Below are 12,228 nucleotides of genomic sequence, written 5' to 3' on the forward strand. Positions count from 1 at the left end.
TCCATTTTTTAAAATCTGAAAAATAAGGGTTAAGGTACACATACAGAAATTATATATATATATACACATATATATGTTTACACACAAAGCATACACACACATATACGTACATATATAATATATACATATATATACACATGCACACACATACACATACATATATATACATACACACACACACATACACACATATATAGTGGAATCACATGCCTCCTTTTTTCCTAAGTGTTTATTTTTGAGGAGAGAGAGACAGATTATAAGCAGTGGAGGTAGAGAGAGGGAGATATAGAATCCAAAGCAGGCTCCAGGCTCTGACCTGACAGCACAGAGCTTGACGTGGGGCTCAAACTCACGAACCAGACAACAAGATCATGACCTGAGCTGAAGTCGGAAGCTTAACCTACTCAGCTACCCAGGTGCTCCCCACATGATTGGTTTTATTTTATTTTAGGTACTTTTTAAAAATACAGATATCACTGATTTTATTGTATTAATTGGAAAGAAAAAGATTTTTTTAATTTTTTAATATAATTTATTGTCAAATTGACTAAATACAGTGTGTAAAGTGGGCTCTTGGTTTTTGGGGTAGATTCCTATGGTTCATCACATGCCTGCCTTTAAAAATGACTTTTAAAGAATAGATTTGATCATCTCTTTGAAAGCCATCTGGTTTTTGAAAACAACCAGCCAGAGCTGACGGTAACTTTATGTATTTTCATTCTAAAATTCTGAACTTTTCTAAATGGATCCAAAAAAAGTAAAGACCAGAAATCGCAGTGTGGCATGTTGTCAACAACCTCCCTTACTGGGACCAAAGTGATTCCGGGCCTGCAAATCACTTTGTTACATGGCATACTTGAAAAGTGATCTTCACCCTGGGGCTCACAACCCAAGAAATCGTAAGCATTGCTTTCACAAGGCCCATAGAGAACCAGCGTAAGGACCTCCCACAGCAATGCTGCAGCTGACAATGTGTATTATGAGTAAATGTAAACAGAGAGTTTGTGAGCACAAGCTAACAGTGATTCTGAACACTGCTGCTTCTGGGTTCTTGAGTCAGTTTGTTCTTGTTAAGCTTTGTGGAGGGACTGAAGGCTGTTGCTTGTTTTCTGTGTGAATGAGCCATTAGTGTGTGGGGGGATGTTTTCACAGCACCATGCCTCTGCTGCCCTCTTCCATAAACCAAGCTACTTCACGTGTCTCCTCATATTAGCACCATCACTAAACAAAGCAAGTGCTCATGAATGATGGCTTATGTCAGCAAATTCTGAATAGCTTCTGGAGGGGCATCCTGTGCCCCAACATTGATGCCTGCTAAAAGTGTGAAGTCACCAGAGAGATGACCAACTGTCATTCCTCTATGAATTAACCAGTTCCAACAATTAAAAAAGAAACCACCCTATTTTGAATCAACTTATTAGAAGGCAGTGCCAATATTATTTTACATATGACTATGTGGTCTTCGCATTCAATTTCCAGAATCGCTATGAAAATGTTATTTTCTTGACATAGATTATAAAATACAATGCTTTACTGTCTCCTTATTTTAGTTTCAATGGAATATGAAAAGCACTTATGAAAAAGAATAAAAATTTAACATGGTAATGCATATGATCTCACTTATAAACTGAATAATGAAAATTAAAATAAGAACATCATAATGAAGCATAGTTATTTACTGAATAACAGAGCTGCTTTTTATGTCCAGTTTATCTTGTTACATATAAATATTGTACTCCTAACAATGAATTGAAACATTCCATTATATTAGGGTTACTGTGCTTTTTTGGACTATTTGTATAAAACCCTGCTGGTCAGAAGTAAATTGTAGTCTTCTGGCAGTATGTCTTCAGAAAAGGGGTTCCATGACTAAACATAATTATATCCCAGTAACCTTCATTTGGAATTTTTTGCTATTTGTCAAATATAAGATTATATCCTGAAATCCAGTGTCCGGCCAGAGGATCCTTGAAAATCTGCTGACTTCGGGGCTCTGCACAACAGGAATGCCACAATTGCTGGTTAGAACAGTGTGTGTTTAAGGAGTTGTGTTGTTTTGCAGAACTGAGGACCCCCCCCCCCAAGCTGAGAACAGGATGTGAGAGCAGACCTGAGACAGGAACTCTTATGGTCTCAAGTTCTAACAACACCCTAGCATCAATGTCTCATCATTTAAAGATGAGCTGTTCTTGACTCATCAGTGTCACTAGTAAAGAATAATTTGAGTTAGAAGATTCTTCTTTTTTTTCTTTTTCATCTTTTTAGGCTTATAATAGATTGTAGACAGATGAACCATCGTACCTAATAGGCTACTTGTTAACAAGTTAGTACAGCTTGGTATATACCTAGGTTCTTTTATTTCATACATACCCTTTTTTTTGTTTTGTTTTGTTCCTTTCTTCTGCAATAAGATGACCTTATTTTATAACTTTATGGTTACAGAAAAAGGATTATATTACATCTTATATTACTAAACTGAATTAAGGTTGACATAAGCAGTTTTATTTGGATGGGATTTTAAAATTAATCCCATTTGTAAATACTTGTAAGAAATACAATATCCTTTGTCACGTCAATTATAAAGTCAGCAAAGAAATCCTTTCAACACATGAAATCACTTAGGAGAGAGAACTTGCAACCTACTACTGTATAGGAGATTTTCAGTATCTATTCACCTCATCATGCTTATTAATCATGTACTGACAACTTTTCAAAGAGTTTGGATTCAAAGAAAAAAAAATAAAGAATAAGCCCTTGTATATAGACATGTTGGGGGATTCAGATAAGTACAAAAGGTCTCTATGAGAAAGTTTTCCTTTACATTTTAAGAAGCATGTCATTTTATCTTTATAAAAGAACTGCACTGATATTAATCCAACTTTCAGAAAATACAGCAACATTCATGACTAATAGTTATGTGAAAACTAGAAATGGAACATTCAAAGTACCTTTGGCCCTAACAGCACTTGAGTACATAGGGGAAGTTCAAATGCAAACCTTCAGATTTCGAACACTGGAAAACTAAGGACTTTATCTCCCCTTTCAAGGAGTTGCTTTGTGGGTAGGGAGAGCCAAAACCTCTTTTATAGTCCAAACTTTGTTAATATAATTCATTCTTTTCCTACCTCTTCTTATAAGAGATATATTCTTTTTAAAACAGTTTAAAACACTTTTGCATTGATGCTGTTGCACAAAGAAAAATTATTCTATTTAGTTGTATTCTTTTAAAAGTTATTTGTTTAAAAGGGCTTCACTGTATTAGTCTTGTAGCCCTTCATACAACAGAACAAAAGCAGTTCTATGAAAGAAGTCTAAACTTGGACAAACCGTAAAAAAAAAAAAAAAAAAAGCAGCAAAGTTCCTCTCTGTTTTTATCAAATTTGATTGCTGCAGCTGTTCCCAGTTTCTGTATTTTAAAAATAGCCTTATTCAGTGCCTTGTTGGCTAAAGGCCAGAGTGCCATTAGAACATGCTGTACGGAAAACCTCTATTCAGTTACAGATACAGAAATATATTTAAGATCAGTGGGGGTCATCTGCAGCAAACACTTGTAAAGGAAAATAGAATTTTAATGTGTTTAGACAGATCGCCACTTTTGCCACACAATTTAAAGCTTCTGTGCAGAATCTTCCTATTAACTTTTTTTTTTTTTTAATTTTAGTCAGGTAAAAATGCAGAATGAGTATCAAGTTCATTGGAAAAATATTATTAGAAAGGTCCTTTTTCTCAAATAGTACCTGTGTAACTGAGACACACATTTCAAAGAATATTACCAGTGGTTTCTATTCAACAAGTTAATGGGTATGCATCGATCCTGTGGAAAGGTAGATATTACTGAGAAAATCCTACAAATGGAATCACAACTTCTCTCTGATGCAGGTCACCTAACCAAGGTCACCAGGTGTGAAACAAACCAACGTGCCCAAGGAAAATGAGTCTAGGAACTAATTTTGGACTGAGAAATTTTTATCTTTGGGTTCTAAGTGTACAGGAATGGGGTCAAAGAATTGAATCATTAGTAGAGTTTCAGAGCCCGATTCTACATCTATTCAGTTCTTTTCTTTTTCCTGAACAAATAATAGAAACTAGCATTCAGGACTAAACAGATTCATAAAGGAATGCTAATTTGAGTTCTAAGTAAGAAGAATCTGTTCCATATGGATCATCAATAAAAAAGAAGAGATTTTTGCAGCCAGGAGATGAGAGCAGTAAGAAAGAATTAGAAAGCAGAGGTCTAGGGAGAACATGAGTGAGAAGAGAAGCTTTCAGTAGGGAAATGCACATCATTGGTCAAGAGGTGAAACGTGAGACTATAGCTTTTTTGAAAGCTGTTAGCCTTCTACAGTTTTGGGATGGCTCGCACAAGACAGAAATCTCTGGAGTCAGAAGCCCATGACTTTATTACCTACAACATTTACATCAGACTTCCGAACCCCAATTTCCATAGGGTGAAGCAAAGAGCATGTATATCATCATGGAATCAGAGGGGTATAGAGAAACTAGGTCAGCATTCTGCAGGCTTCTTGGGAAAGGGTTGGGCTCACTGTGAACCCATGGGCAGAAATAAGGCAGAGACTGCTCTTATTTCCACAAGTAATGGGGATAAAGACATGATGCTCAGGTGTTCTAGGTGTAAGGTATGGTAGAAATAAAATTCAGTGGGATTGAATTGGTAAGTAGAACCAAGCTGCAATATAACTGGACCAGTGGAAGCCACTGTAATAAAGTTCTTTCTTAGGCAATTAAATTAATACAATGATTTTACTATGCCATTGCCCTATGATTTCCAAAGTAAAAGCAGTAGGGATGACAAAGTGTACAGTATCTTGGAGCTTTGGATAGCAGAAATATTACCAAAAAGAGACATTTGTTATTTACCACATCCTTATAATCTCAGAAATAACAAAAATAAGAATGTTGAGGGGCTCCTGGGTAGCTCAGTCGGTTAAGAGTCCAACTTCGGTTCAGGTCAGATCTCATGGTTTGTGGGTTTGAGCCCCGCATCAGGCTCTGTGCTAACAGTTCAGAGCCTGGAGCTGGTATCAGATTCTGTGTCTCCCTCTCTCTCTGACCCTCCCCCACTCATGCTCTGTCTTGTCTCAAAAATTAAAAAAAAAACAAAACTATAAAAAAATTTAAAAAAGAATGTTGAAACAAAAAAGAGAAGAAAAAATATTAAAATAATATATTTCGGTTGCTGGGCTTGGTGCTGGGTATATAGTAGTGAGCAAGACTAAAGAAAGACTCTTAATTGGAAAAGAGAGGTTCACATTTTACTGCACATTCAGAATTGGCATCCATCCAGAGCTCCTGGGGGGCAACGTGCTGCTGCATGGTAGGAGCCGTTCTGGTTCCTGGATTGTTTGAGCACTTGGATTCTGCCATTTTTTAACGTAGTCATAGATTTTTCCATTATGTGAGGGAATATGTCCACTTTGTCTTGTTTACAATCATTTTAAATTTAAATATTTAAATTAGGAGAAACTTGTTTTGTTTAGCCAGTTGAATTGGGTTTTTCTCACTTGCAACTAAATTATAACTGAGTGACATGACTTCCGATTCTAACTACAGCCAGATTCATCATCCTCAATATACTTGGTAGTGTCATTCTCCTTCACTGTCACCTTTAATTGATTTGCATTCCTTAAACAAGAATCTTGGCATTTAGCTACCCATAATCTTTATTTTCAATACTCTCTTATGCAAATGCTCAGACCATGTGCAGACTACTATTTTCTGTTCCCTTAAGTAAGCTTGATTGCCACTACTCTGCTCCCTTCAAATATGAAAGCTTTTTCGTCCTCTCCTCTTTAAACTTTCACTTCTTTAAGGCTCAGCTAATAACATCTTTTCTGTGATGCTTTCACTCATGTCATCACCCTTTCCTAATGTTGCAAAAACACAATATCAATTATGACCCTTTGGCACTTAACCTACACTGGGAGGCAACAATCACAGAATCAAAGATTCACATTAGTGTGGCCCCCAGAGTGTAAGACCTAGCAGTTAAAAAATGACACACATCACTTTGCACTTTGGTCATCTCATTGCCTAATGGTCTACACGAGACTCCTTACTGTTGACCTTGATCATTATCAATACTTTAGTCCAAGTCTGGTTTTTCCTCCACACCACTCTCACAAAGGCAGTCCCCATTTTGACATAGTTATTATGGATTTCCAATTATCTCATTTTGTTTCATCATGATTAGAGATTTTGGCAAGAATTTTTATTTTCCTGGCTTAAATCTGATCTCTATATTTATTTTGTTATAGTATACATATTGTTTCATAATATTACCTAATTTCCATTCATTCATTTATCCATTTACTTCATACAGCACAGTTACACAGGGCACAGTAGATCAATAGATGCTCAGTAGATCAATATAGGCCTGGTAGCATGGAAGGTACCTGAGATAGGTGTGAATGAAGTTACAGTTTCTAATCTCAAATAGCTTATTAAGAGAACTAATGTGTAAAAAATGTAATGTAGTATATGTCATGCTACAGTAGACATATTCAAAGTATAAACTATAAAAATGGAGAGTGTTTAATTCTATGGATGGTGGCTGGTGGTGGGGAGAGTTGGGATAGTAAGACTTAGGCAAAACCTTTCTGGAATTGATGATATTGAAGGTAAATATTAGTTATCCAATGTCACAGTGAGTTAAGCTCTTCCAGGATGAGAAACATGTATGAAAATAAAATGACATTTAAATCACATGCTATGTCCAGTGAACTATACAAATCTCCATGTGTGGCTTACAAATAGCAGGGAGAAGAACTGCAAGAAAAGACATAATGGGGACTGGATCAGGAAGGGCTTTACAAACCGTGTTTGGTTTCTTGAATTTTCCTTGCAGTTGACTGGGGGCCAGTTAAGATTTCTAAATGAAGCAGATAGGTGATTAGACTGCATTTTAAAAAGACCATTTTGGGAGTCATGTGAAAAATGGATTGTAAGGAAATGAGGTCAAGAAGCAGCGTGATCCCTTAGAGAGAAGCGCTGAAACAATCCTGATGAGAGATGACAAGGAAGTAAGTAAGGCCGAGGCCCTGAGCAGCAGAGGCAAAACCAGCAGTGCAGGGACCTGGGAGGTGGGTAATGTTAGACGGTGTGACGACATCCAGGCTCAGGCTTGGGAGACAAACCGATGACCATGCCCCCCGATCAAGATGGGAAAAGGGGAGTTGGGGGAAAGGACAAGTGGAAAAGTAGAAAACATGATGGGTGTGGTTTAGGATGTGCTGATAGCATGGGCTCCGTGGGACATTCACACAGAGCTCTCTGAAATGCCACCGAGAGGACTGCTTGGAGAAAACATGTCTGTATATATGACCTCTATCTCCAAATTCACTTAAAATCTTTAAAGGTAAGAATCGGACATTGTGTTGCTTTACAATTTGTTGTTGTTTTGTTGTTTTTAGATACCCAAATGCATAGCCTGGCATAGAACAGACAATCAATAAGCAAATGTTGAATTAGTAATAATGTACTGTATTAAGTACACTTGAAGTTTTCCTGAGAGTCTTCTGTAACTGTTGCCAAAAGACAGAGTCACCTTTGAATTTGTTTTACAATAAGTCCTAGCTGGTGAGGAGGGGTAAGGTAAGGAGAATGGCTTAAGATTTCAAGGATAGTTTTTTGAAGTGACAAATGTATTCCTTTTGATTAAAGGTATACATTGATGGATTATCTTTTATGTGGAAGTATTTCTTGTATTAATCTGGCCCTATTTAGTTTCCCAAGTTTTTTTATGACTTAACTATGCTCATAGTAATTAAGAACTATGCTTAAGCCATTGTTAGATGTGTTTATTTTTTAAATTTGCAACCAAAAGCACTTCTTATGTATATAATTTTACAGCTGGGGAAAAGGAGAGAAGATAACTTATTTGTCGACAGTTATTCAGTGAGCATCTGAGTTCTGCTCGTGACATCAGAATTCCTTTCTGCCTCTCAAAGATGTCAATGGAAAGATTCTTTGGACAACTGCCATTAATTAAACCTTGTCATGTAAAATTTAAAGGCAAAATTGTTGTTATCTAGCCATTCTATTTGTTGGAAACTCCTTTGTCATGATTAATTCTTCTCTATTCTCGTCATGATTCAAGAATGTTGGTAATTTTATTTTTACTGACTGCTGTTAAAAATTGACATCAATATGCCCATTATTTGCTATCTTTTCAATAGTGTAAAGAAGTTAGGATTATGTCTGAACAATATAAGAAAGTATTATATAACTGCCTACTGAATGTTTTATTTTCAAATCTCTCCAAAAATAATTATAATTTGATAGCATTTTTAATATCTAAAAATTCTTTAAATCAGAAATAGTGTGTTACTTATTTGTCATAAGATGCTAATCATACCATCACACTGTTAGTTGTTAGAAGTATTTTATGAATCTTGAATTCTATTAAATGATGATTTATTTTTTCCAGATAAGTCACCATGCAAGAGGCACTTACTTATTACACGTTTTTCAGCATATGTTGCAAGTTTATTTTAATGCTGAAGAGGCACATTATGATCAAAGCAGAATTCTGCCCAATTTAAACTGTTCCAAGCTATTTTCATACATTCACTCATGTAATACTGTAAAATTTACATTAAAATGAATGCTCCTCTACAATTAAGTGATTCAGTCAACATTAAAAAAAAGGTGCAAATGTGTGCAATGTGAAAAAAAATCAACAGATGTGCGAATAATCTCTGCCTGGGGATTAGTATCAAAAAGAACAGTAGCAAAAAAAAAAACAACAAAAAAACCAAAAACCTTCCAACTCGTATTCTCTCTATACTCTGAAGTTTTTTTCTGCACCCATGTTAAAGGGCATGCATAAAAACAATCCCAAGATTTTCCCCTATGATGATAATTGGATTAGCCAATAACAAATTGGAGTGAGTAGCAGATAATAGTCTACAAAGTCAGCAATAGCTCTTAGTGATGAATATATACTTTGATTTTGCCTCCTTCTCATACTCTTGCATCCTGATAATAGATACATTTCAAAAGTAGCAATGATTCACCCACTTTCAGAGAAAGCTCATATGTATCTACCACAATATTTAGCACTGAAGCATTTAAAAAGGAATTAGGTAGGATACAGTAACAAATAGAAAAGCTTGTGATCCTAGAGGATCTGGCTAATGCATGCAGGTGTCCAGATTGTAAACCACACATCTTTAGGTTCACAATTCACATTCTAGTGAAAGGAATGGCATCTCCTTAAATGTTACAGAGCACATCCTCTGCATTCACATACACTGGCGCCTTGGCCAGCATCATGGCTATAGAACATGTGAAGAGATTTCAGTGCATGGGATAAAGGAGATCAAAGAGCTTCAGAAAGCTTCATTTATGTTTTCTTTTTTAAAAAAATGTTTTACTTATTTTTGAGACAGAATGAGCAGGGGAGGGTCAGAGAGAGAGGGAGACACAGAATCCAAGGACAGGCTCCAGGCTCTGAGTTGTCAGCACAGAGCACGACATGGGGCTCGAACCCATGAACCATGAGATCATGACCTGAGCTGAAGTTGGATGCTCAACTGACTGAGCCACCCAGGCGCCCCTGCTTCATTTATGTTTTCAGGAGGTATACTGTGGTGACCACTGGAAGATTGCCAGCCTTCATCTACTTCATTAGATGTGGAGCAAAGAATAACTTGATGTGTCAAGAGATAATCTGAAATATTTAGACAATCTGAAGCTTCTGGTCCAATAACACCCATAAAAGTTACTTATGTGCCATCCTGTTTTCTACACTCCCCCACCTCTACCCTCTAGGAACTGCCAGATATTTATCTCTTCATCATTTTAACTGAGCATCCCAGTACCATCTATTTGAGAAAAGATAAAACTGGAAATGTCACTGACAAGGATATTTGCAAATAAGAGGAACATGAGTTGATGCAATTGTACCTAAATATATTGTCCTTTAATGTTTTTCAACTAATTAACTTTTACAGAAATCATTGATATGCATTATATTAAATCACATACTTTAAGACAAGAAGAGTGCTTTTCTTCACAAATCTCAACATTCTGTACTAGAATGGATGAAATTTTAACAAACAGAAACTTTTATAGTGAGGCTTAATATACTCATCTATTTCAACTCTGACATGACCCAGAGCATCAACTGTTCTGACTGACTGCAGCTCTCCTACACAGAACTACAAGTAGCCTCGGGGAATTGAACTTTCAAAGTGTGTCTGTATGTGTATCTAGATACATGTGACTGAGGAGATGATTAGCCTGAGGGTTCTGGTTAAGTCACTGACCATACTTCAATCCATTCCTTAAGACGGACTCTCCACATAGATTTTAAATTAGGAAATATAAAACAGCTAAGAAAATACAGGGCTTATGATTTGCTGAGGAGTTAACATGACTTAAATTGTCTCATGAAAATCTTCACTGGCTTTCTGCCCATGAGAACTAAATGGTTCAAGTTCCTAGTCAACTGACAAGAAGGAAGTTTAGAATGAGTGTTTTTGGAACATTATGAAACAGCCAAGAGCCATGACAGACCATTAGAATGGCAATTATTTTCCATACCAAAAAAAAAGGATGTTAATAATAGGTATGAGGGTACAGGAGGAGAATGAACATACATGCTTAGGTGGATCAATTCAGGGAGAAAAAGAAATACATTGCTAGGAATTGTTTCTATTCTCTATCTCTGATGTTTATTTGGAAAAACTTGAAGCACTTGAATAAGCTTTCAGTGTATGTTTATATGTGTGCGCAAATGGACAGCCCACAAGATTAGGTGTTCAACAAAAATATCATAATTTTAATTTTCTCATAATTTAATTCTGCCTCCATGTTCCCATTATTCTATCTTACCAGTAAATTCTATCTCGGATAATTTAAAGGCCATTTTCCTCCCAAGTTTGTATAAAAACCAGGGAAATTTGAAAATAGGATCTCATTCTTAGTCTGTGGCAGTGCCATTGCTAATCATATTATACAAGCTGGCCTCTTCATGCCATGCACTTGTGGGGCTGAGGGACCCTTGCTGAGCCTTGGAGGCTGCCCCCCAGCTCTTCCATCAGAGATGAAAGATACCTTCACAGTTCTTCCGTTTGAGGATGTCACACCACCTCCTGGGAACTCTTCCAGGGAGCCGGTTATGGTTCTACTCTGTTCCTGGGACCCAAGTAACCCCTCCTGATGCCTGGCCCAGCAGAACCTCTCTTTTCTCTTTCTTTATTCCTAAAATCTTCCACTTTCTTTGGAATCTCATAACATCTCTTTAGGGAGCAAAAGTCACAAATGGTTGGCCAGATGGCTGAATATGGTCCACAGAACTGTTTGACTTATACCCTACTGTGTTACAAAATTTTAAGTTGTTGCTAACTTTTTTAATCTGTCAATTTTTTCTTTTTTTAAAAAAACAACTTTATTGAGGTATCATTGATATACAAAAATCTGTATATATTTAATATATAGAACTTGAAAAGTTTGAAGAGAAGTATATATCCATGGAACCATCACCACAATCTATGCTATAAATGTATCTATCACCTCCAAAAAGCTCTGTTTTGATTTCTCTTCTTTTTTTGCTGATCAGAACACTTCTCATAAGATGTACTCCCTTAGCAAAATTTTAGGTATACAATACAATGTCCTTAACTATAGGCTCTATGCTGTACACTATGTACCTATGAGTTCTTCTTATGCAACTGAAACTTTGTACCTGTTGACCAACACTTCCCTGTTCTATCATTCTATTCTATGCTGCTATGAGTTTGATTATTTTAGATTCCTCACATAAAGTGGGATCATGGAATATTTGTTCTTCTGTGCCTGGCTTATTTCCTTTAGCATAAGGTCTTCCAAGTTCATCTATGTTGTCACAAATGGCAAGACTCCCTTCTTTTAAAGCTGGATAATATTCCATTGTATGAATAACCCACATGTATGTACTTTATTCATTTGTCTTTTGATGGAAACACAAGTTGCTGCCACATCTTGGCTGTTGGTAATAATGCTGCCATGAACAAGTGAATACATATATTTTGTTAAGATGCTGATTTCAATTACTTTGGATCTATACCCAGAAGTGGGACTACTATATCATTTAATAGTTTCATTTTTTTTTTTTTTTGAGGAACCTCCATACCAGTTTCCACAGTGGCTATACAAGTTTGTATTCCCACCAATAGTGTACAAGTGTTCCATTTTCTCTACATCCTTTTTTTTTTTTTTTTTTTT

The 12,228-nt window shown here is 36.3% G+C and overlaps 1 protein-coding gene and 1 long non-coding RNA gene across 2 annotated transcripts in view; one reads left to right on the forward strand and one right to left on the reverse strand.

Annotated features, from left to right (window-relative positions):
• LOC120221827 (diacylglycerol kinase beta-like) overlaps positions 1-12,228 on the reverse strand; it is a 192,798-nt gene that overhangs the window by 39,314 nt on the left and 141,256 nt on the right. The gene's annotated exons all lie outside the window — the stretch shown is intronic.
• LOC120221828 lies at positions 1,937-8,037 on the forward strand. The gene is made up of 2 exons (XR_005525905.1): positions 1,937-2,021; positions 7,870-8,037. It is a non-coding gene; the product is annotated as an uncharacterized LOC120221828 (long non-coding RNA).

The sequence above is a fragment of the Hyaena hyaena genome, unplaced genomic scaffold (genome assembly GCF_003009895.1).
Source record: "Hyaena hyaena isolate Hyena2069 unplaced genomic scaffold, ASM300989v1 scaffold_818, whole genome shotgun sequence".
In the NCBI taxonomy this organism is placed as follows: Eukaryota; Metazoa; Chordata; class Mammalia; order Carnivora; family Hyaenidae; genus Hyaena; species Hyaena hyaena.